Source organism: Lygodium microphyllum, chromosome 6, assembly GCF_053477565.2.
Source record: "Lygodium microphyllum isolate KBCC chromosome 6, Lygodium_microphyllum_v1.1.10, whole genome shotgun sequence".
NCBI lineage: Eukaryota > Viridiplantae > Streptophyta > Polypodiopsida > Schizaeales > Lygodiaceae > Lygodium > Lygodium microphyllum.
The window spans coordinates 32,679,345-32,701,606 of NC_141140.1; positions in this window are offsets into that span (position 1 = coordinate 32,679,345).

Consider the following 22,262-nt stretch of genomic DNA (forward strand, 5'->3'; position numbering starts at 1 on the left):
AATAATGGAAATTGATGAGGAAGATGAAGAGGCAGTAGTACCCGCTTACCTACGCATAATGGTCACTAACAACAAATACCTACCTTCGGTGCATTGATCGATTTAAGGGAGTTGATTTTAATATCTTAACTCATGATCATTGGACTCAAATTGGCCACCCACAACTACAACCCACCAATGCTAAACTTAGCCCATTTGGGGGCCAATCGTATGCACTTTTAGGAAAGTGAATCTCGATCAAGTTTGAAAGCATACTCGTAATTTTCTATGTGTTGCTGAATACAAAAGATGTTGGTAAGGAATCATTGTCGGGAATCAGTAATGTACAAATAGTCACGCCTTTCAGGAAGGGTAGTGTGGCTCCATCAAAGCCCGCAAGGCCACTGATAGAGAAACCCACAACCAAGCCTAAGGAGGGGGTCGTGACTTGTCACAACCCACTAAGCCACATTGCCAACAAACTGGCTAAGGTCCCTGAACCATAGCTCAATGGGGTGCCTAAACATCAAGGCTTATTGCCTAGAAGCATACAAACACGACCTCGCAAGCCTAAGAACTCATACTCAAAACCTAGGAGAAAAAGAAGAAACTATAGGCATTGATAAACGGTCAAGCCGCAATGGGTCCCCAAGACCTTATTGCAAGCACAAGGCTATTACGAGGGCAGTGCTTGGATATGAGTGCCTAGAGCTAAGATGACCAGCGGCACTATTCAGAATCCACCCTCAAACTTGACCACACAAATCTCCATGACAGATCAAGCACTAAAACCGCAAAAGACTCAAGCTATGAAGCCCATAGAGCCCAACACCGTTTAGCTTGCAAAGCCTCCCTAGGTCTATCAATCGAAATTGCAACTTACCAACTCCAAATTGACTCAACCTAGTGCTACTAGTGCCCCTAAAGCCTCACAAACATCTGATGGCACAACGTCAAAATCATAAACCATGATTACTGCACAAGAGGCTAAAAACCTCGTGCAAATGATGATTAATTCTTACCTTGGCCTCATACTTAGCTGAAAATATGGGGAATGACTTGATTGTTTGCCTTCAGTGCTTGGATACCACATTTATCACAGTTGCTAAAAGCTATGCCCAATTAGCCCTAGGTCTTTTAGATGAGCCTTTAGCAAACAATGGAGGTACGCACATTGCCTCGCTCATGGGAAGAATCAAAATTTGTATTCATTAAGGCTCCCCGGGCAACTGAGGAACTAATCGCCACCAAGATTTCCCACAAACAAGCACACAAGCAATGCCTCATTATGTCTTACGACAAGGGCATGGCCCTTACCATTCGACTAGGAAATCAAGGAGTTGAAATAGCTTGCTGACAATGATTCCTCTTTCTTGCAAAAGTGGTATGCTCTCCAATTTCAATGGGAGGAAGAGGGCTACGAAATCATGACCAATGTTGAGCAGAGATGTGCAATCAAGACCTCGGAATACAACCCAACTTACATAGCTCCAACCTCCTATAGGGGGTTGATCACCATTCGCAACCGGCCCCTAGAAGAGCACATCATGACTCACCTCTACCTACATTGCATTTTGATAGAGGAGGAGCTACACATTTCCAGTAGAATAGACTCCGATGATTTTCTAATGGATGTCATCACCTACATCACTCATGTAGGCATCTGACCTTTTGACATGGACCACTATGCTAATATGGAGTACAACCCAAACTTCTATGCTTAGCTCATGTGAAAGCAAAGCATCGTGAGCATGCACTGAACACCCTTAACCCTTCAAATCCTAGGAAGGATTCTTCTCATCTCCCAAGGGGGGAGCGGGTAAAGTGTGGAACATAAAAATAGACTAGCAGAAAAGAATGGATAAAAGACAAATTGGGATTAAGGAAAAGTGTCATAAAATTGGTTGGAATGCATGGATTTCTTGAAGGAAAAGTCTCTTTCTATACTTAAGCATTTCAATTTTCCATAAGCACACAACCATTTTCTATGTGTCCTTCCGTAAAAAATTGTTTTAAAGAACACTAATGGTGAGCTGTGGTTTCATGACAAGCACCTACAATGGCAGGACAAGAAAAACCTAGCAAATTAACATTCTCAGAGGAAGAGCAAGCAAAGTATAGCCTCTCAGTGGAGACGAGGGCCTACAACCAATTCAAATTGAGGCACATCTTGAATTTGGAGGACGTGGTCATGGAGGTGTAGGCCATACGGTGAATCATGAACCAATGCAAGTTGCAGAAGTATATGGAAAAGGTTGGCCGGGCTATCGATTACAAAAAGTGTGTGGAGTTCCTCCAGACCTTCAATAGGAACCACAACACTATAATAGTGCACCAAGGAGAAGACTCCCACCATAGGTGGAAGCTAACCCCAGAGTTGGTGGAGAGGGCATTGGACTTGGCCAACAAGGTGGAAAGATGACCAAAAAGGGATGTATATAGCATGCTTGGAATGGACAAAGTCTTGGTCCATACTAATGATGGCATTAGCTTGGTAGATATCCGTGATCCAAAGGTCCACTAGTTGCAAGCCAAAATGGTGCATGCCCTATTTTCTAGCCAAAGGTATAATGCATTGATGAGCACGATCAATGTGCCCATGTTGGAAAGCATTGTGGTTAAGTCTCTAGATGAAGTGAGCCTGAATGACTTCGTGAGAAAGATCATTGAAACTTCAGCAAAGGCATTGGCCACAACAAGAAGACCCGCATAGATGGAGAGTCCCTAGCCTCCAGGGTAGGAAAGATGTCATCCCCTCCAAGGCCTCAACCATAGGATTTGGTGGAGTCTTGATGGCCATCATCATCAAGGAGGCATTGGGGGAAGTCCAAGATGGAGAAGAAGATGAAACACTGGACAAGTCACCACCTCATCGTGAGCAAGAGCGGTCTAGTGAGAGATCGGTGAGTGATGAACAAGAAGAGCAGGAAGCACAATCTAGCTGTGGAGGGCCCAAGAAGTCAAAGAAAAAGGCTCAACAGGAGAAGGCCAAAGAAGAGAGTAGGAAGAAAGAAAGTGGACCTATAAAGAGCCCAGAGAGAGTCCAAAAACACTGAAGAAAAAAAAGAGGAAAGAAAAGGAGGAGTCAAAGCAGATAAAAGAGGAATCCAAGAGGGATAAAGAGGAGAGAAAGAGGAAAGTAGATGAAGAAGTCGAAGAGCTCAAGAGGAGAGAAGAAGAAGACGTAGACCGGGCCATCCACCTATTGGTGAAGCATCCCTCCAGAGAGGAGGAGCTTGCTACCATGAGCCCATGAAGATGAACACCCAGGGACAAGCTCCCATGTACCCAAAAGCATGCCACCCCTAGTAGTCGAGGGCAAAGGCAAGGGTTTAATTGACCCCATCCCACATATCCTAGTGCCCACCACCTCAGTTTCTGTACCCACCCAAGGCACTTCTACCATAGTGGATGCCCGTAACCTTGTGGCCTGGGTGCAGTTTCTGATCAATAAAGAGATAACTAAAGGTGCAAGTGGAGGGAACCTTGTGATTGGAGCACAAAGGTTGGCAACTGTGGATGCAGAATCCAGACAAGATCCCAAGAGATAGAAAATAGAAGCATCCACAACAATGACTACTCCTACATCACTGCTGCCATCTGTCAATTATGATGATTACATCAAAGAACTCTTTCACAATTAGAAAGAGCAAAGGAGGAAAAGAAGGTGGCATTTGCTGAGCTAGAAGCCAAAAATGATAGATTAGCGGCCTTTTAGCTCGAGAAAACCCGCCAAGTGGCCTCGCGTCAAAAAGAGATAAGTGAGCTTAAAGCTGAGCTCAAGGCCAAGGAAGGAGAAGAAGATAGATGGCAAGCAAGGCTCGTTGAAGAGACACAAAACCTCATGAGCCTACAATGACATTATGATGAGCTAGTAGTGCTATATAAAGACCTACAAGGGGAGACAAAAATAATTTGGGATGCTGCGGAGCAATTAGTAGCAGCGGAAGAAGAGAGGGGCCAAAGGCACCAAAAGCACACATAAAATTTGGAGAAGAGGGTAGCCTTAGAGCTAGAAGAGAAAAAAAGATTAGAAATAGAAATTGAGAAACAAGAGCAGAGGCTAATGATCCTAGCTCAAAGGGAGGGTGAAGGCTTGGAAGACATGAATAAGAGAGCACATGAATGGGTGGGCAAAAGTGAACGAAGAGTAAAAGACCTAGCACGCCATCTAGCTCTTGTGCAGAAGGTGACAAGGTGCTAGCAGAGAGCAGAGCAGAGGCTGCACAAGTAAGCTTTAAAAGCCCAACAACATGCCTTCCTCAACACTATCATGGACGTCACCAAACCAGAGGAGGGGGAGGTTGTTGAGTTATTAAAAAGAAAGCTGGGAGTTGCCCGCAAGGCTCTAAGACAGGGGCTGCATATGCCACCACATGCAGCAGGAGTCAACCTAAGCCTATAGGATCAAATGTTCTATTTGCTAAGGGTAGGCTTGACTGTACAAGAACTGGATGCCCTAGGATTCACCAAAGGAACTTCGTGGGAACATAGAGAAGAGGAAGGAGCAGGACCAAGCTATGACATGGGACAACAAGATAATGAGCTAGTCCCACCGCCTCCCTTTCCATAGCCTGAAGTGCAACAAGAGATGGACACTTCTACTGAGAGGAAAGCGGAGCTCAAAAAGAAGAGAATGAGAATGCTAGAATAGGCATGAAAAAGGCTACAAGCTCAATTAGCAATGGTTCCAATAGCGCTAATCCTGCCACCAAGAGAAGACTTCTTCCCAACAAACTAAAATGCATAACTCATAGTCTTGGAGTAGTAGGAGAATGGCCATGAACCATTCAACTTTAATTTTTGATTCCCCACCACATTGAGTAGAGTGTAATCAATCAAGGTGGTAGAAGAGGTGATTAATGTCGGAAGGAGGTTGGGAGATAAATGGACCTCTGAAAGAGAAAATAATCCTACATATAGGGGAACAGAGACTCTTGACAATACTGGGAGAATAAGGTCATAGAAGTGCCTAAAATAGTAAAATGCTATGAGTGCTAGCCATGATGGAGGAGGAGCATGTGGGATGTCAACAAGGATGTCTGGATGTCATTTTGTAACACCTTGCCCTTCGAAAGAAATAGCCCTAACTACATGCCATATCCTAGAAGGGTCGGGGTGGACTACGATACACCCATGCCAGATATAATTTCCCAAAAATACACAACGTGAATGCCACCACGTAGGAGAATGCCCTGACCTTCAATGAGAATGACTTATATGCTTCTATTGACCTTTCCTTAGCGAGTTCTCATCTTGCCCCCCAGACCCTGCCTTTCTCACTAGTAATTATCTTAGACTCCTTAGGATACTAGTAAAGCAAGATCCTACCTCGCCAGAGTACCACCTCCCACCACTCTTTTTTGATCTTGATGCCGACATAGATAGTTATGCCATGTTTAGATTGATGATGCGAGCTACTCTCTTACCATCCTTTTGTATGGCCCTCTTAGAGGACATGAATGACATCTGCTTCACTCAATGTAACCACCCCTTCCTATCCACCACTCCTCTTAGTGCTTGAATAGGACTAAAAGATACATCCAAAGTAAACAATTTCTTAGCAAATCCATTAAGCCTCCAACTTCTCCCTCGCACGACTATGATGATGAAGATTAGTTCTTCGTTATAATCCAAAAAAAAATGAGAAAAGAAAAGACAAAGGAAAAAAAAGGAGAAAAAGAGAAGAAAATGATAAGACAACAAGAGAAGAAAATAATAAGAGAAAGCAAATGAATAATCTCACTACATGTAGGCCACAATCACTACACCAAGGGGTCCTCAAGTTAGGTTAACCCGGTGGTCTCAGTCAATTGGCTCTGTCCCTAAACCCCTAGCCCTTTTTTGATTCCCCACTTCATGCTTAGGGCACATCAAGGGCAGGACATACCTAGGGAGGTCACCCTCGCCTATGGTTAGACTGTCTCCCTAAGTTGCACCCACTGCATCTACCTTATGCACGAACTAGGTCCTCAAGTGTGGGACAACATCTAGGCTTCGATCTAGTTCCGAGTTCCACTAGCACAAGCACAATGCACTGCATGCTAAGGTAGACTCACCCCCCAAGTAGTGCACCTTCTTTTCTTTTCAAGTAAATACAAATACTGCAAACCACTAACTTCGGAGGCCCCAACGTCCACTCAATTTACTCTCAGCCTCCACCACCTCAATCATTTAATCAACTTCTCCCCAGGACCATCCCCATGAGGCCCCATCATTATTGACTCACATGATTACCCTTAAGACCCGCCAAGTGCCATGGGACTGCACTTGTCTAGGAGGAGGTAATGTTAACTCCAATACAAGAAGGGAAAAAGAAAATGCAAAAATTAGAAATAATGCGAAAAAAGGAAGCCAAGCAAGGAATAAAAGAGGGAGCCTAGAAGACGCATCAAGCACTAGCTTCATAGTGGTAGAAGCAACTCAAGGACTTGTAGTGGTGATAAGCAAGGGGAAGGCTCCATTAAACCCACCCCTATCCATCATAGTTGCTACCACCACCACTACACAGGAAACCATGGATGCAACGGTGAACCAAAGCAATGTGATGGCTTGGGTATGGTACCTAGTCAACATGGTGTAGTAGCTTGGCCCAGCACCAAGTGGAGGAGCTCTAATGCTAGGGACAAAGAGGCATGTTGCTATAGATGTAGAGTCAAGAAAAGACTCGAAGAAGGCCGAGTAGAAGCCTCAACTATGTCCATACCCTTGGCCATGCCAGGGTCGACAAAGTATGTTGAATACATGCAAGAGCTACTAGGCCAACTAGAAAGAGTGAAAGAATAGAGAAAGGGAACAATGGAAGAGTTGGAAACAGAAAGAGATGCATTCTGAGCTTACGAACTCAAAAAAACATGACAGATAGCCACCCAGCAAAGAGGCAAATAAGTGACATGAGAGAAAGGAGTTGGAAGCCAAAAAGGAACTAGAAGGGACGAAAGAGGAGAAGGATGTAAAAGAGCCCCAAGGTGAGGAAAGAGAAGAATAGATGATGCTGGAGGAGGACTTTTTAGTCCTATTGCAATAGAACAAGGAGATGCAAGAATACCTCAAACAGTTGAAGAAAATTGGAGATGAGCTCATTGAGGAGCTAGAAAGAGTAAGGACCCAAGTCTATGCAGAGTTTTGTAAGGAGAAACAATAAAAGGAACGACTGCTTAAAGAACTACACGCAGCCAAGGCACAGAAGACAAGGTGTCATGCAAAAGACTGGCAGAGGGATAGAACCAACTCCATGTGGCCCTCCTAGAGCAAGAACAACTGGCAAAGGAGTTGAACCGCCTTAGACAAAATAACAAAGAGATGCTCAGTATTTGAAAGTAGCAGGAATAGATGGTAATGATGCTATCTCAATGCCAAAATCAAGGCCTAGAAAGGATGGAGGAAAAGGCCAAGACTTGGGAGAAAAAGACTGTTGGAACACTCGGGGACCTTGCCGAATGCCTTGCCTTTGCGGAAAGTGAATGAATTATGGCACTGCCAAGGGCGGAAGTAGTGGAGGCATGTATGGAAGTCCCACAGCAAGCCTTTTTGAATATGATGCTATATGTGCCCGAGGTCGAGGGAAAGGATACAGTAGAAGGGCTAAGAAGGAAGCTAGAAATTACAAGAAGAGCCCCAAGATATGGTCTCTATGAAAAGGTACCAAAAGGGAGCACTAGCTTAAGCAAGGAGCAACAATGACAATATCTAAGGCAGACTGGTGGTCTCTCGATAAAGGAGCTAGAGGGATTAGGATTTAGAGAGCCAGAACAACAAGATCAATCATTCATTGTAGCCGCAATAGAACCACCAAGAGAAGAAGGGTCAGATTTTGAGCGAGGGCAAGACGAAGAAGAACAACCACATAAGCTGAGCCCACCATAGCAAATGCAAGCACAAACAGAAGAGCAGGGTGAGAAAACTTCCCCTAAGAGAGTTGTGGAAAGGAAGCGTAAGTAGAGAGAGCAAGTGGAGCCTGGCATGAAGGAGTCTCAAAGAAAATCCACAACAAGTTCTTGAGGTCTACATCCCACAAAGAGAAGAAGGCTATCCTGTAAACTGGGCCCAAGAATTGGTTGTTTGGGAGCAATCGGAGAACAAATGCCAACCATTCGAATTCTCCTTCCATTACCCTCGCTCTTTAGATAGGTCTTGTCTCTAGGAGTGGTGAAGAAGCTGATGAGGCTTGCCCAACGTCTAAGGAATAGATGGACAAAGGAAAGAGTAAGACACCCTACAAGGTGGCATAGAGAGCCTGTAGAATATTGTGGCAAGTCAAGGTTTAGGAGATTCCAAAGATTGTCAATAGATATAAACCCCAACTGAAATGGTGGCGACATGCCTAGGACTCCAACCTTGATACTTGGATGGCCTTCTACAGCACCATACCAGACAAGTGCAATGATCCCACCTATATGCCATATTTGTGGATAATAGGGGTAGGTTATAACCTAGTTGTACATGGCAAGTATGATTTCCCAAGGATCTACAATGTGAATGTAGGGAGTCTAGAGGAGTTCCTAATCTTCACTGAGTGGGACATCCACCCATCCATCATGCACTTTCTCAATGAGTTTTTATCTTGCCCTGACCCCACCTCTATTACTACATGTAATTATCTTAGGGTACTCAATATTTTGCTCAAGCAAAAGTTTGCTGCAGAGAGGAGGCTTGATTGTCAAGCAAAAGTTCACTGCAGAGAGGAGGCTCGACCGTCACTAGTCTTTTTTGGTCTCAATGTAGGAATTGATAGCTACACGATGACTCGCCTCATTCCTACTTCACATCCTCGAAAGCTACCTTACAAGGGTCACCCCATACAAACAAACACCTAAAGGACAATAGATTTGTAAGCGGCAACGTTCTTTCTACCAAGGCATTCATGAATCTGCCGTAATAACCAACCGAAGACAGAAAGATATGAACTTCTTTCGGAGTGCATGGTGGACCCATTTTGCTAGCCATCCTCGAATATATGAATGACAACTGCTTCACCAAGTGCAACCACCCCTTCCTATCAATGACACCCCTAAATGTATGCATTAACTGTTGGGGTAAAAGGCCCTTGGGCCTACCCATGTATACTGACTGCCCACATTCTTTATTCATATATATGAGATAGTGTAATAAGGCTGTCTTATATATCACTTTTTGACAACACCTACATTGTGTATGCTCTTCTCTCTCGCATCTTCTTCTTCTCCTTCTCCACTGCCATTGCATCCCCTTCAACTGGTATTAGAGCTTTGGATCAGAGCTTGATTGTGGAGCTTGGCCTGGCATTACTTCAGCTCGGATTGAAGACCTAGAGCTTGGAGCTTCAATGCCAGCCATGGCTTCTTCCCCCTAAGGTAACATTTCATCTCCTGCCTCTCCCCGGCCCTTATAGGCTCTTTGGAGGTGTTCCTTGGCTTCATTGGGCACCTTGTATACCCCATTTCCCCCCTTATCCTCAACATAACCAACAGGCCCCACAGTAGCGGTTCACGTTTTTTTTTTTTGTACCTGTTTTAAAATATGGCTTTAAAAAATCCCATTTTTTCTCATATCTCGAGCATTCGAAACCCGATTTAGGCAAGGTAAAAGTCTAACTTGGGGTTTTGGCACGCTTCGAACGCAATGGAAATGTCAAATCTACCAAATTCTGATCACAGAATGTTTTGCAATAGAACTGAGTTGATTTACAGTAAGAAAATGTCATGCTCTTAGCTTATGTGATGCTCCCGAGGCTTGGTATTTGATACCGAGATGCTTTGGGGATGTTTGCCCAATGTTTTGAGATGCTTTGGGACTTGGTTTGAGCTTCGATAGCTTGATTTATGCAGGGATTTACTATTGTATATTGTTTGGGCAGCAAGGTTTTATCAGGGACGGCTTACGCATAATGCTCTTTGTTGACATTCGGGTGTCTTGTTGGATGTATTGATGCTTGGTCATCATGTTTTATGCCTAGATATGCTATTTAAGAGCTATTGAGCCTTGATCTGGATACTGACACTTTGTTATTGGTTGGGATTTGTGCTACCTTGATTGATAGGTTATTTTACATGGTCTCAGGTGCTCCCAACTACTCGGGATGATATGCTGATGTATTTGGATGATGCCACTTTGATGTTTATTCTCCCAGATGCTTCTTGAGCAAAGAGTAGAGCTCAATTCTTGGTTCACTATCATTCTCTTTGCAGCTGGCATTTCACTTGACAAGGTTTATGCCCTGTGCTACCCATTATGGGACTAATGTCTAATGTGGATGCTTTTGGGTTGCAATATGGCAGATGTTTGGGCTTGAATCAACTTGCATTTGAGAATTTTGTGGAGCAGTTTCATTTGGTCGGCTTATCACTTATGCAGCTTGGATGCTATTTGGCCCTCGATTATGGATCTTGGATTTACTTGGATGCAAATACATGTTTTAGTGATTGCTCCATTCTTCTTTGGTAGTTGGTTATTGAGCAGTGATTGCTCGCTCATTGATACTTGGATTTACTGCAAGTTATTTTGGTTGATTAGTGGACTTTACAATGCTTGGGCTGCAGTTATGGCTTTCTTGCTCCTCTTTGTCTAGATTTTATGCTAGTTGAGCTAGTGTTGCTCGTCCATGTTAGAGAGCAGTGCTATGTATGCTTACCCATCTATGCACATGATCTACTATTGTATACCTTACAGAGCCACTTATTTGGATATTGTTGTATAGATGTTTGGGCTTCTCCTGGATCTTGATTCTTGTAGGATGCTTTGCCACTTGTCAGTCTTTACTTGACTTGGATGTTCCTAAGTGGCATGATGTACTATAGAGCTATGCATATGCGTATGGTTATGGGCTGATTTCATGGCTGAATACCGTATGCTCTTACGACAAATGTCTTATGATTTACCATACTGTGGTTGGTTATGTCATGCAGTTGGCTACAACTCTTCTTCATGTGGGAACTTTTGCATTCTTGGTTGATGCCTTTATGTCCTCTCGTCCGTTGAGGTTTCATGAGCCTTTGCAGCATGCTTCTACCACTGATGTACTTGCAGATGATTGTCTTCATGAGCAGGTTCCCTCTATTTGGGACATCCCTCGACTCATTGAGCTCTATGGATGCTATGGATAGCCCTATTCATGATGAGTCAGATTCCTTGTCGTGTTCTATAGTTCTTCAGTATGCAAATGTTGTATGCTTCCATTATGGAAAGCTTGGGCATGTTAAAAGAAAATATTTTAGACGAATTAGAGAGCAACAAAGACAAAGATAGACTCAACATGAGTAGAGAGTTAGTGATGTAGCAGGTGTTACCACTCTTTCTAGTGGCGAGGTACATGCAGTTATCCATGATGATGCAGTTGAGCATATCCTCCTATTATCTAGTTTCCTTATAGCTCACTTGCTCAATGATCAGGCCTACGCCTTTGATTGGCTGATGGATCCTTCAGCCTCTTGTCATGTTACCCCTCATAGAGCATGGTTCTCTTCTTATAGGGAGGTTGACAAATGTATTGATTTGGGCCTTGAGTAGACTTATGCTATTGTTGATACAGGGGACATACACCTAGCTTTGCTTGATGGGACTTCTCTTGTGCTCCATGATGTATTACATGTTCCTATGCTTAGTAAGAGCCTGATTTTTGTCAATCAATTGCATGATATATCTGTTGTGGTTGCTTGGTTTTGGCTAGAGGTTCTAGAGTTGGTTCTCATTACCCAGTGCATGTCTCTCATGTAAGAGATTCTATGGTTGCAGTTAATCAAATACCACATGCATTGTTATGGCATTATCACCTAGGCCATATACATCATAGAGAGATGGAGATCTTGTCTCGTTCAGACTCCTTGATGCATCCTTTGTCACATGCAGATCTTGATTCTTGCCCTAGTTGTACTTATGGTCCTTGCAGAGCCCCTTTGGCTCATGGCGATCATGAGAGGCATGATCCTCTAGATCTTGTCCATTATGCAGTATATGGACCTATGCCTTCCCAGTCACTTGGTGGAGCATCATACTTTATGACCTTCGTGGATCATGCTACCCACCGTGTTTGGGCTTTTTCCTTGGTACGGATTGAGGATGCCACAGTTATGCTTTACAGGTTTATAGATTCTGTTGGTTGCAAGCCTAGGTGCTTGCAGATGGATTATGAGAGTCATGCTATCTCTCCCAGCTTCCAGTCCTATTGTCAGCAGTCTAGCATTGATTTCTTATGCCCCTAGTATTATGGGATTGCTCATGGCATGTGCCTAACTTTATAGGCAAAGGTTGCTTCTATGCTTACCATAACTGGGTTATATTATGGCTTTTGGGCTGAGGCCCTTATGATGGTAGTCTACTTGCTTAATAGGACACTGTGTCCAACTTTGGATGGTATTACACCACACGAGGCATGGAGTGGCATGAGACACTCCTATGATTACTTGAGGATGTTTGGCTGCCAACCATTTGTATGTATGCCAAATATGCCTATGTCGCATAGATGTATCCTCCTTGGTTATGGAGATGGTGACTTCCAAGCTTACAGGTTATGGAATTTGGATGCCCAGCAGGTTATACACAGCTATCATGCTATCTTTTATGAGACGCAAACATCTCTCAAGCCTCTTGATGCACATTCAATGCGCTTTATGGTTGATGCTACAGTCATATGTCAGTCTTCCACTTCGATGAGGATGCATACTATCTTGAGACCCCGTCTACTGTCCCAAATGGTGGCCCTTCTTCTATGATTGACTTTGGAGAGTCTATGTGCTCTCAGCTATCTCCTATGCGCTATGCTGATACTATGCGCTACTTTGATGCTTATGCATTAAAGCCTTGCACTCATGAGTTGTGCTTGCTTCATGAGAAGCATTCTTGGATTGCTCCATTGTATGGAGTTGTGGGATCGCTTATCTCCTAGATGTCATGGACTCGGGGATGCTTGACTCTTCTTTATTGCACAACTCGCTTTTCAATTGGGCAGGGTGAGATGCCATGATTCCTCACCTTGTCTCTTTTCCTTTTTTCTTTGTTTTTTCACTCCCTGGTCCATTGGTCTTTTAGTGGGAGGTTGTTGGGGTAAAAGGCCCTTGGGCCTGCCCGTGTACATTGACTGCCCATATTCCTTATTCATATATATGAGATAGTGCAATAAGGTTGTCATATATATCACTTTTGGACAACACCTACATTGTGTGCTCTTCTCTCTCACATCTTCTTTTTCTCCTTCTCCACTGCCATTGCATCCCCTTCATTAACATAAAGGGCTACTTGCAAAGTAGACTCTTCCTTACCAAGTCTCTTAGGCCTCCTCGTAGTGTAGCTCTTAATAAAGAGCACCGAGATGACATCTAGTGTGTTCCCTCCAAAATATATTAAATACAAAAAAGAATAAACAAAAGAAAGAGAAGAGAAAAAGAAAGAAAGATGACAAAGAAAGAATAAAGAAAAAGCACAAGAAAATGAAGAAATGGAATTCTCATATACCATCAGATTGCCATAGACACTGCACCTAGAGACAATTATATCCCTAGCCCCTTCCCCCACTTCACACTTAGGGCACATCAAGGGCATGATACAACTCAAGAGTTTACACTCACCTATAGTTAGACCTGTCTCCCTAAAAAGTCACATCCACAACATCTCCCCTTGTATATGAACTAGGTCCTCAAGTGTGGAACAACACCATCAACTTGCCTAAACCAACTCCTAGTTCCATTAGCATGGATAACATGCACTGCACAATGAGGTAGACACACCCCCAAGAAGTGCACTTCCTTTTCCTTTTTAGGCATATTCGATAATACGTGATTAATCATCAACCTCAGTGGCCCCCATCATCCACAACTTATCCTCGGCCTCCGCAATCTCTCATCCATTTTGTTATGCTTCTTCTCCACGGCCAATCTCCCCAAAGTCCCATCATTGACCCACATGGAAAACCTTCAACCACCAAGTCCTCACCAACAAGTGCCATGCCTTAGGGAAAAAATGAACTCACAAATGGGGCCCTTAAAAATAAAATAGTTTAAGATGTGGGCTTTTTGGATTGTCCAATAGGAAGGCTAGATGTTGACATCCATGGAAGGTGAATCTTATCTCTCCTAATATTGGGTTTTTTTATTACAAAAAGGGGAAGTGGGGGATTTTTAAAAAGGGAGAAGGAATAGTACACAAAATTTGAGTTTCTCTCACCTCGTATTTTTTCCCTTTTTTTGGAGAATTTTCAATTTTGGTTTTTTTTCCTCTCACGAAATTAGTTTGACCCAAAAGTTGAGCAACATACCACTTTCCCTCTCTTCTCTATACTAGTAAATTTTCATCTCCATTGAAGCTCCTTAGTGAGAGTAATTAGGGTTTTAAGTGTTCTACTTACCTTTGCACTTTCTTCTCCATGCAACTCCAAATTTTGGGCAAAACACAGGTGCCCATCTCTCTTTGCATTTTCTCTTGTTTGCTATTTTTTTCAGTAGGGTTTAATGTATTTTTTTATTGTTATTGTTGTTTTATTATAGAGGTTGTTTTGGACAGGAGGTAGAGGTCCTCATATATATATATATATATATATCCTTTCTTTCCCCCCTCTCTCTATGTCTTGTTTCTATTTTATATTGTTTTTTCAATAGAATTTTATGTTGGTTCTAATTGTTGTTTTCTTGCACAGTTTATTTGGAGCAAGAGACAAAGGTGTTAATCTCTCTCTCTACTTGGTTTTTTTTTTGCTACTATCTTTTCAATACAACATGATGTTAGTTCTAACCCTTTTTGTTGTTTTATTGCAAAGATCATTTTGGGTAACAGTGCATAAGTGCTCATCTCTCTCTCCCTCTCTCTTTCTCTCTCTATGTTTTCTCTTTTTTACTATTTTTTCAATATACATTCATGTAAATACTAACTCTTGCTATTATCTTTTGCAAATATCAATTTGGGCAAGATTGGATAGGTGCTCATTTCTTTCTCTCTCCCGTGTACTCACATACACTCTCTTTCTTCATCTTTGCATTTTCCCTTTTCTACTATCTTTACAATAGGGTTTGATGCTAGTTCTAACTTAAGGATCAATTGTTATTGCTACACTTAACAAAGGCAGAGCAGAGATTCCGTAGCTCAATTTACGAGTAAATCTGCCATATTTTGTGGTGCCAAAATTTATTCATTTAATTAGTGACTTTTATGTTTGATGGGATTAATGTTTTCTTTTGTCCATCATTTGCAATGGGTTTTGATCAGCAACGATTCAATCTTATCTTCAGCAGATTAGCTTATAGGTAAATTTGCCCTATTTTGTGTTGCTTCTATTCATATAATTATCTAGATAGTTTTTGTTAAAAGGAATTCATGTAGGTATTTTTTTGTACATGTAGGTATTGTACAAGGTTTAGGTGAAGCATATAATTCTCGATCGACTATTTTGATGTGGTGAGTGATTCCTTTGTGTTGGATGATATGGATTTGCTAGAAGTTGATGGTTCAAAAATCCTCTACTTTATTGGTCCTATGTGTCCATTCGGATCTCCATGTCAATTGGCAATGATCCACGAAAATCTTGTATCATATCATCCATATAACGCACAATGTGTTGAGTCATAGAATATCTCAGTTGTCAATCCAATGTGCCTATTAAGATTTGCATGCCACGTGGCTGCTATCCTTGTAACAACTACTCTAAAATATCTAAGTTTCAAGTCCAACAAGGCCCCCGAGCCTATAAAGGAAGTTGATGTAGCCAACGCTTTCCTAGACCCTGGCACCCCAGAGGTTGTTGTCTGGATTGAAGGATGCTTTATTATCGATGCACTGATAGATGGAGGCTCATCAGTTAACATCATGACAAATGTCACAATGAAGGACCTAGGCCTGCAACGTATGCAACCAACTAAATGGCTGATCAGACTGGCAAGATCACCAGCCTCTAGGCATTCTCCCATATGTGAAGACAACCTTGGCTGGAAGAGACTATTGGCTCATCTACTTGGTGGTGAAACCCAACTCCTACAGTACCTCCTACCCACTACTGCTAAGAAGACCGTGGCTGTTTGAAGCCAGAGCAAGGACTGATTGGTTTAAGGGGACCGTAATCCTAGGCAGAGGCCCTAACAAAGTGGTGTTGAAGCTGTATGGCTTGCAGAAAGGTAATGGATCCACATCCATTGAAGTCTTAACAGACTCCTCAAATGAAGTTATAGATGGTACATCGACAGACGAAGAAGTTGTGAAGAAAATCTTCCCTACAAAAACAGAGGCACAATCAAGTACCAGATCTGTTGGCTACCTCCCTGGGTACGCCTCTTCATCGGCACCTTGTTGACAACCAACCAACAATCTTCATCGACAATCCCTTGAGTGATACAAGCTTTCATCCTAACCGGATGGGGATGTGAGCATGGGCTACCCTCCTGTATCTATCAAATGAGTGCGAGACAAAGGGTGGGCCAAGTGACCAATCCTTATCCTTCAATCAATGAGATGTGAGCTATGTGGAATGGAGTGTTGCACGCATGGGTTAGGCCTCTCAATGCACAAAGCACGATCTGTTCCTATGCACTACACTATAAGGCTCCCTGACCTTCCTTCTCGTACCGTATGCCAACACTAGGTGGGATGTATAGTTGCACCATCAAATGCGCACACGGCATACAACCTTTGCACAAATGCAAGCAAGGATTACATCAATGGGTGTAAGGAATGGGTTGCCCTCTTGTCTTCTCAAATAGAGTGTGTAATAGAGGGGGGTCAGACTGTGATTGGTGTGTCCTCAAAACAATCATTGAGAGGTGAGGATTGAGGGTTTTTACGACATTGGAGTAAGGTATGTTTTCTTTTCCCTATGTACCCATGGGATGGGACTCTACGTCACCATAGGACACATCATCCTCTTCTGTACACTGCACCACAAGGCTCCTCGGCCTTTCTGCTTGCACTTATGCGAGACAAGGATGGATGCACTAATGCACCATCAATTGTGCACCCTAGAATACTCCTTCTATCCCATTTCCCTTGTCAATTTCTAAATCGAGTGTGCGATGTGGGTTTCCTTCATTATTCACTCAAGCAATGTGAGTTATGGGGCAAGCAATTGTTCCTCCCTTTCCATTTGAGTGACTGTGCACTGAGTGCATCCTTCTACGTCATCATCGGATTTCTTGTGCCTTCATCAGCAAAGCTACCTCCCTAAGTGCTGTTGTGTGGTCCCTACTGCGTTGAACATATGTTGTGAAGACATCTAGGTACCTCCTGCAGAGCCGACTGTGACAATAAGGACGCAATGTCAACCGTCAACTGTAACTCTCGGCAAAACGGGCCAAGTTTTTCTAACCCTACATCTTTTGTTTGCACGTGATGGTAAATGTTTTAAGTATAGGGACATTAAAGTACAATCCGGTGACAAGTCTTTTGTTCATGTGGCATCATTTATCCCTACCTAGTATGGTTTTAAGTGTGGGGATGCATCCTTGCGTGTCTGCCGAGCATACATTTTGCATTTGTGATTCACGGAATCTGCATCTATCCCAAATCTTCATTTTACCTTATTGGGTCCCTTGCCCACCCACCAGCCCTCGTCCACCTTTCCTAGAGGCAGTTCACATGGTTATTCCTTTTTAAACGGTGTTTTGGTCGTTTTCCATGTGAACACCCCCTACATTCACCAACACCCAAATCCAACCTTACAGCCATTTTTTTACACCCCCTCCTCGATGGTTCCCTCCCCTCTCCTTCCTCCCTCTTTTCTCTCTCCTCTTCTTTTCCTCCATTTCTTTTTTTTCTCTCTCCTCGACCCCTCCCTCTCTCTCCCCTCTCTCCTTGCTCCTTGCTCCTCCTCTTCCCTCCTCTTCCTCTTGCCATCTCCTCCTCCCTTCCCTTCTTCTTCTTCTTTTCTTTCTCCCTCCTCCACCTCTTCTCTTCTCCTCCCATCCTCCCTCCTCCCTGTTGCTCCTCCCCGCTCGGGCACCTATCGCCGCCCCTCCTCCCCTTCCCCTCCTGTCCTCCTTGCCACCTGCCGTCCTTGCTGCCGCTCGGTGCTGATCGTCTGCACCCTTGCTGCCCAGTCTCTTTGTCGTCGTCGTCATCGCCGCTGCCGAATGCACCGCCTGCCTCCCGCCACCTGTCACACCTCGCCCGCCATCCCCTAACCCTCCTCCCCCTAACCCCTACCCTACCCACTACCCACCCCCCTCCCCACCCGGCCCCTTACCCTTAACCCAACTAACCTCACCCTTAACCCACCTAACCTAACCCCCACCAACTAGCCTTAACCCCCCATCTACACCCAACCCCACCCCACTAAGACCCACCCCCCATTTAACTACACCCCACTCCCCTACCCTCCCCATTAAACCCCCCTACGCGTCCTTCCCTCAGCCCCTGTTGAATGCCGCCCCATTCTTTGTGTCGTCCCGCCCCACAGTGGGTCTTTCCCCGCGTTTTTGTGTGCATCGGTGTTCATGTGTCTTGCACGTAAGTGGCTGTTCATGTGCAAAAGCGTATTTGTGTTCATGTTCATGTCCATGAGCTGCAAGCAGATGTTCACTCACAAGGATGCACGTTTGGACTTGTGCGTGCGATGGTGTGTGCCCGTCCATTCACAAGCAGCTGCTCACATGCAGCCGCGTACCCAATTTTTCATTAAAAAACTGTCAAAAACCCTAAAAAATACATCAAAATAAAACAATTAATAAAAATTCATTAAAAATAAAAAATAACTAAAAATTCATTTGACCAACTAGAAAATTTTGGGATTATTTTCCAAAACTTAAATTCCAAAAAGTAATTGTAAAAAATTCAAAAACTTTAAAATTTATTAAAAATCCATTAAAAATTGATAAAAAATCATTAGATAAATAAATAAAAATCAAATTTTTAAAAGAAAATTCCATCCTCCTTTTTCTTTAATTTTGAAAATTTTTAAAGTTGAACATGCTTTACCAAATGGTCTTTTTTTTTTTCGGAAAAATTTCTTGAAAAAAGCATGATACATGACAAACGTAAACAAAAAAATGTTGGAAAAATCTAGACACCTTGTTGAAATTTGTTGGTTTAGTTTTCACTCATGTTGGATGGTTGAAACATCATACTTAAAATTAGAAACCTTTTTATGTGTGCAACCTAACACATTTTGACAAATAAAAAAACCAACCTCCAAAATGCTTTTAAATTGGATTTACACCTAAACATTTCAATCGGGGGGATTTTTTCCTTAAAAACAACAAAACAAAAATAAAAAAATAGTCAACACAAAATCGAAACACTAACCCCAAGCAAATCAAATACACCCACTCTAATCTTGTCGATAAAAGTATTGTTTTGCCAAAAATCTCACCAAATACCACATGTTTCTTGATTATTTTTTTAATGAGGAGTTGGTTTGGTTTTTTATGAGCTTACCATGTTCAAATCTTTTTCAGCTACTATTGGCTTTACTCTTTTGAGACTCATTTGCATTGTGGGATTGATACGTGCACAGTCAGTATCCTTGCACACACACACACACACTCTCTCTCTCTCTCTCTCTCTCTCTCTCTCTCTCTCTCTCTCTCTCTCTCTCTCTCTCTCTCTCTCTCTCTCTCTCTCTCTCTCTCTCTCTCTCTCAGGTAATTCTTTTTCCCTTCTCATTTATTTTTTCCGCTACCCCAAATTCACCTATTAATTCCTAAAATGAACCCTAATCACCACCATGGCACGCGCATCCGTGCTCAACACACCTTCTTTTTAATTAAATAAAATCAACTAACTGTTCACTTTGCATGCGCTAGTTGCACTTCATAGGCACCTTAATTTTAAATAAAATCAACCAGCCGTCACAAAAATGCATGCATTGAAAAAGCAGAGCGCTTAAGACACCTTAAATTCTTAATTCATGAATCTGGATTTAGAGACCTGAGTCTGGGTATCGAAGTCTGGGATTCGTTAAAAGCACTGTTCCACCTTAATAAATTGTAAATAACAATTTAAAAACAAGCCGCCATTTTCTTTTCTAAGGTTTATAACTTAATAAAGTTTCACCCATTTTTAATAATTTATCAAAATGAACCCTTCACTAAAATAATTCCCTCACTACACTTTTTTTCATTTTTCAATAAACATGCTTTGTGGGATGGGCACGTATAATCTTCAGAATGGTCTTTCTTGTCATCACTGATGGTCAATGATGTTCTGGTTATGTTGTGTGGTTATTGATTTGGTTGATTTATATGATTAAGGATCAGTCTGAATTTATTTTTCATTTTATCTGCCCGATACAGGGTCTCTGTGCAAGTCTATTGCATATCACCAAGCTTTCGGTCGCATTTGTCTAGAGGTCAAGGCAACTTTTTTCTAGAATGTGCTTTGCTTGGGGATAGCCGGTCGAGTCTCGTTTCACAACCTTGGTTGATATCTTATCTCTGGACTTTTCTGCTGGTTTTGCATACATCTCTTTTGTTTGTGAGTTGTGTTGTGTGTTCACTATTTGAATGGCACCCGATACTCCTCCTCCTGTTCAGTACGTCCCATTGATCAGTAGGGATTACTCTTCCCTACTGACTTTTGAGCCTATTGCAAAAGTTGTCCTTGCATCTTTTGTGGCTACTCCTCTCCCTGTGATTCCAGATGATCCAACCCTTTGTGATGAGTTTATTGCCTCATATAGTAAGAAATCGGGCTTGGTTCACAATACTTCCATGGTCCTGACACTTAGAGGGTTAGGGAAGACTTTGTCCCTTCCCTACAAAGGGGAACCCTTTGTCACAGCCAGACAGTTATTCTCCAATGAAGAGATTCTCAAGCTGTTACAAAAGCAGACTAAAGAGATCCTCAATATCAAGAAGGTGATTAACACTTCAGGAGTGTCTTTCTCAATGATCACTGATCCTCTCTAGAAGATAGTCTGCCAATTTCTCCAGGATAGGTTTATGCTTGCCAAGACACCATCTCACTACTTGTCCAAGGAGCTCTTCACAGCTTCCAGGATGGTTTTAAGAGGGGTTTCCATTGAATGGAGCACTTACCTTCTTACGAAGATAGACCAGCATTTTGTTAAGGTGACTAGAGGGAATGTTACCAGTATAACCTTTCGTTCATATTTATATGCTTTTTTGACATATTCCGGCCTTAAGAAGGGTGTTTTACCTCCTCCTCCCTCTAATCCAATTCCTCCCCCTCCACCTTTAGAAGATCCAGAACCCATTGACATAGAGGATACTGACTCCCCCCCTCCATTGGTCTTTTAGTGGAAGCACTTGAAGCATGTAGCATAGACAATTCCACCAGTCATTCCTTCAATCTTGCTACCTTTGGAAGTGAACTCCCTGTCTACCTCACATGCAACAACTTATTCAGGGCACATTGAGAGGGTTCTTTGGATATATCAGTTCCTTCGCTGAACCGCTTAGTGACAAGGGATGCCATCCCTTTTCTTTGCATAGACATCCAGAGTTCTATTGAACTCTTAGTGACAGCTTGTGCTCAATAGTTATATTCTTCTTTCTATGAAGAATTGAGGCAATCCAATGGCCAGATGAATAAGGCAACTACCAAAGACACTCTTTCCTATCTGTTTAAGCAGATGGATCAGTAGACCAAAATGATTGAGACCCAGAGAGAAGAAAAATCTTCTTTGAAAAATCAGTTAGTAGAAGCTCTGTCAGAGAGAGAAAATGTCCAAAGAAGCTCAAGAGTTCAAGACTCTTCTAGATACAAAACTATCAGACTTGCAAACTGCTCAATACAGTGGAATCCTCGAGCCTCCCAGATTAAACAGTTGAAGGACCAACTGGCATAGTCACGATCCATTCCCCCAAGTCCCATTGTCCCCATGATTCCTTCTATGTCTCAGCAGGACTTGGCTGCTCTTCAACAAAATGCCACTTTATGTCCTTTATTTTGGGCCAAGGTTGAGAGATTGCAGTCTAGAATGGATATCTTATGGACTACTTTTGAGTAGTTTATGGAGTTTATTCCTCTCGACCACTCTTTCTTTGTTCATTATCAACAACAGAAGTTGGCCTTTTATGTTAAACTTTCAACCATGGATTTATCTCCTCCAGAGGATGGCTGCAGTGGAACTTGGTCTATGGAGCTCTTGCCTAAAGTGGTCAAGATGGTGTTTGAGGATTCAGTAGTCCCAGATTCAATGTTGATGTCCTATATGTACCTCAGAGGTGACTTTTTAATTCCAGATGATGAAGACCTCTTTTGGCATGTTGGAGATGTAGACTTGCAAGCAGTACTCTATGTACACCAGTTGGAGCTTAAGATTGACGAAATGTTTCATAAGTATTCTTCTAGAGTAGCTGACTATCTGGAGGATTCTTGGCATCCTATGTTGGATTCTGTGATATTAAATCAAAGACAGTTAAAGGCTTCGTGTG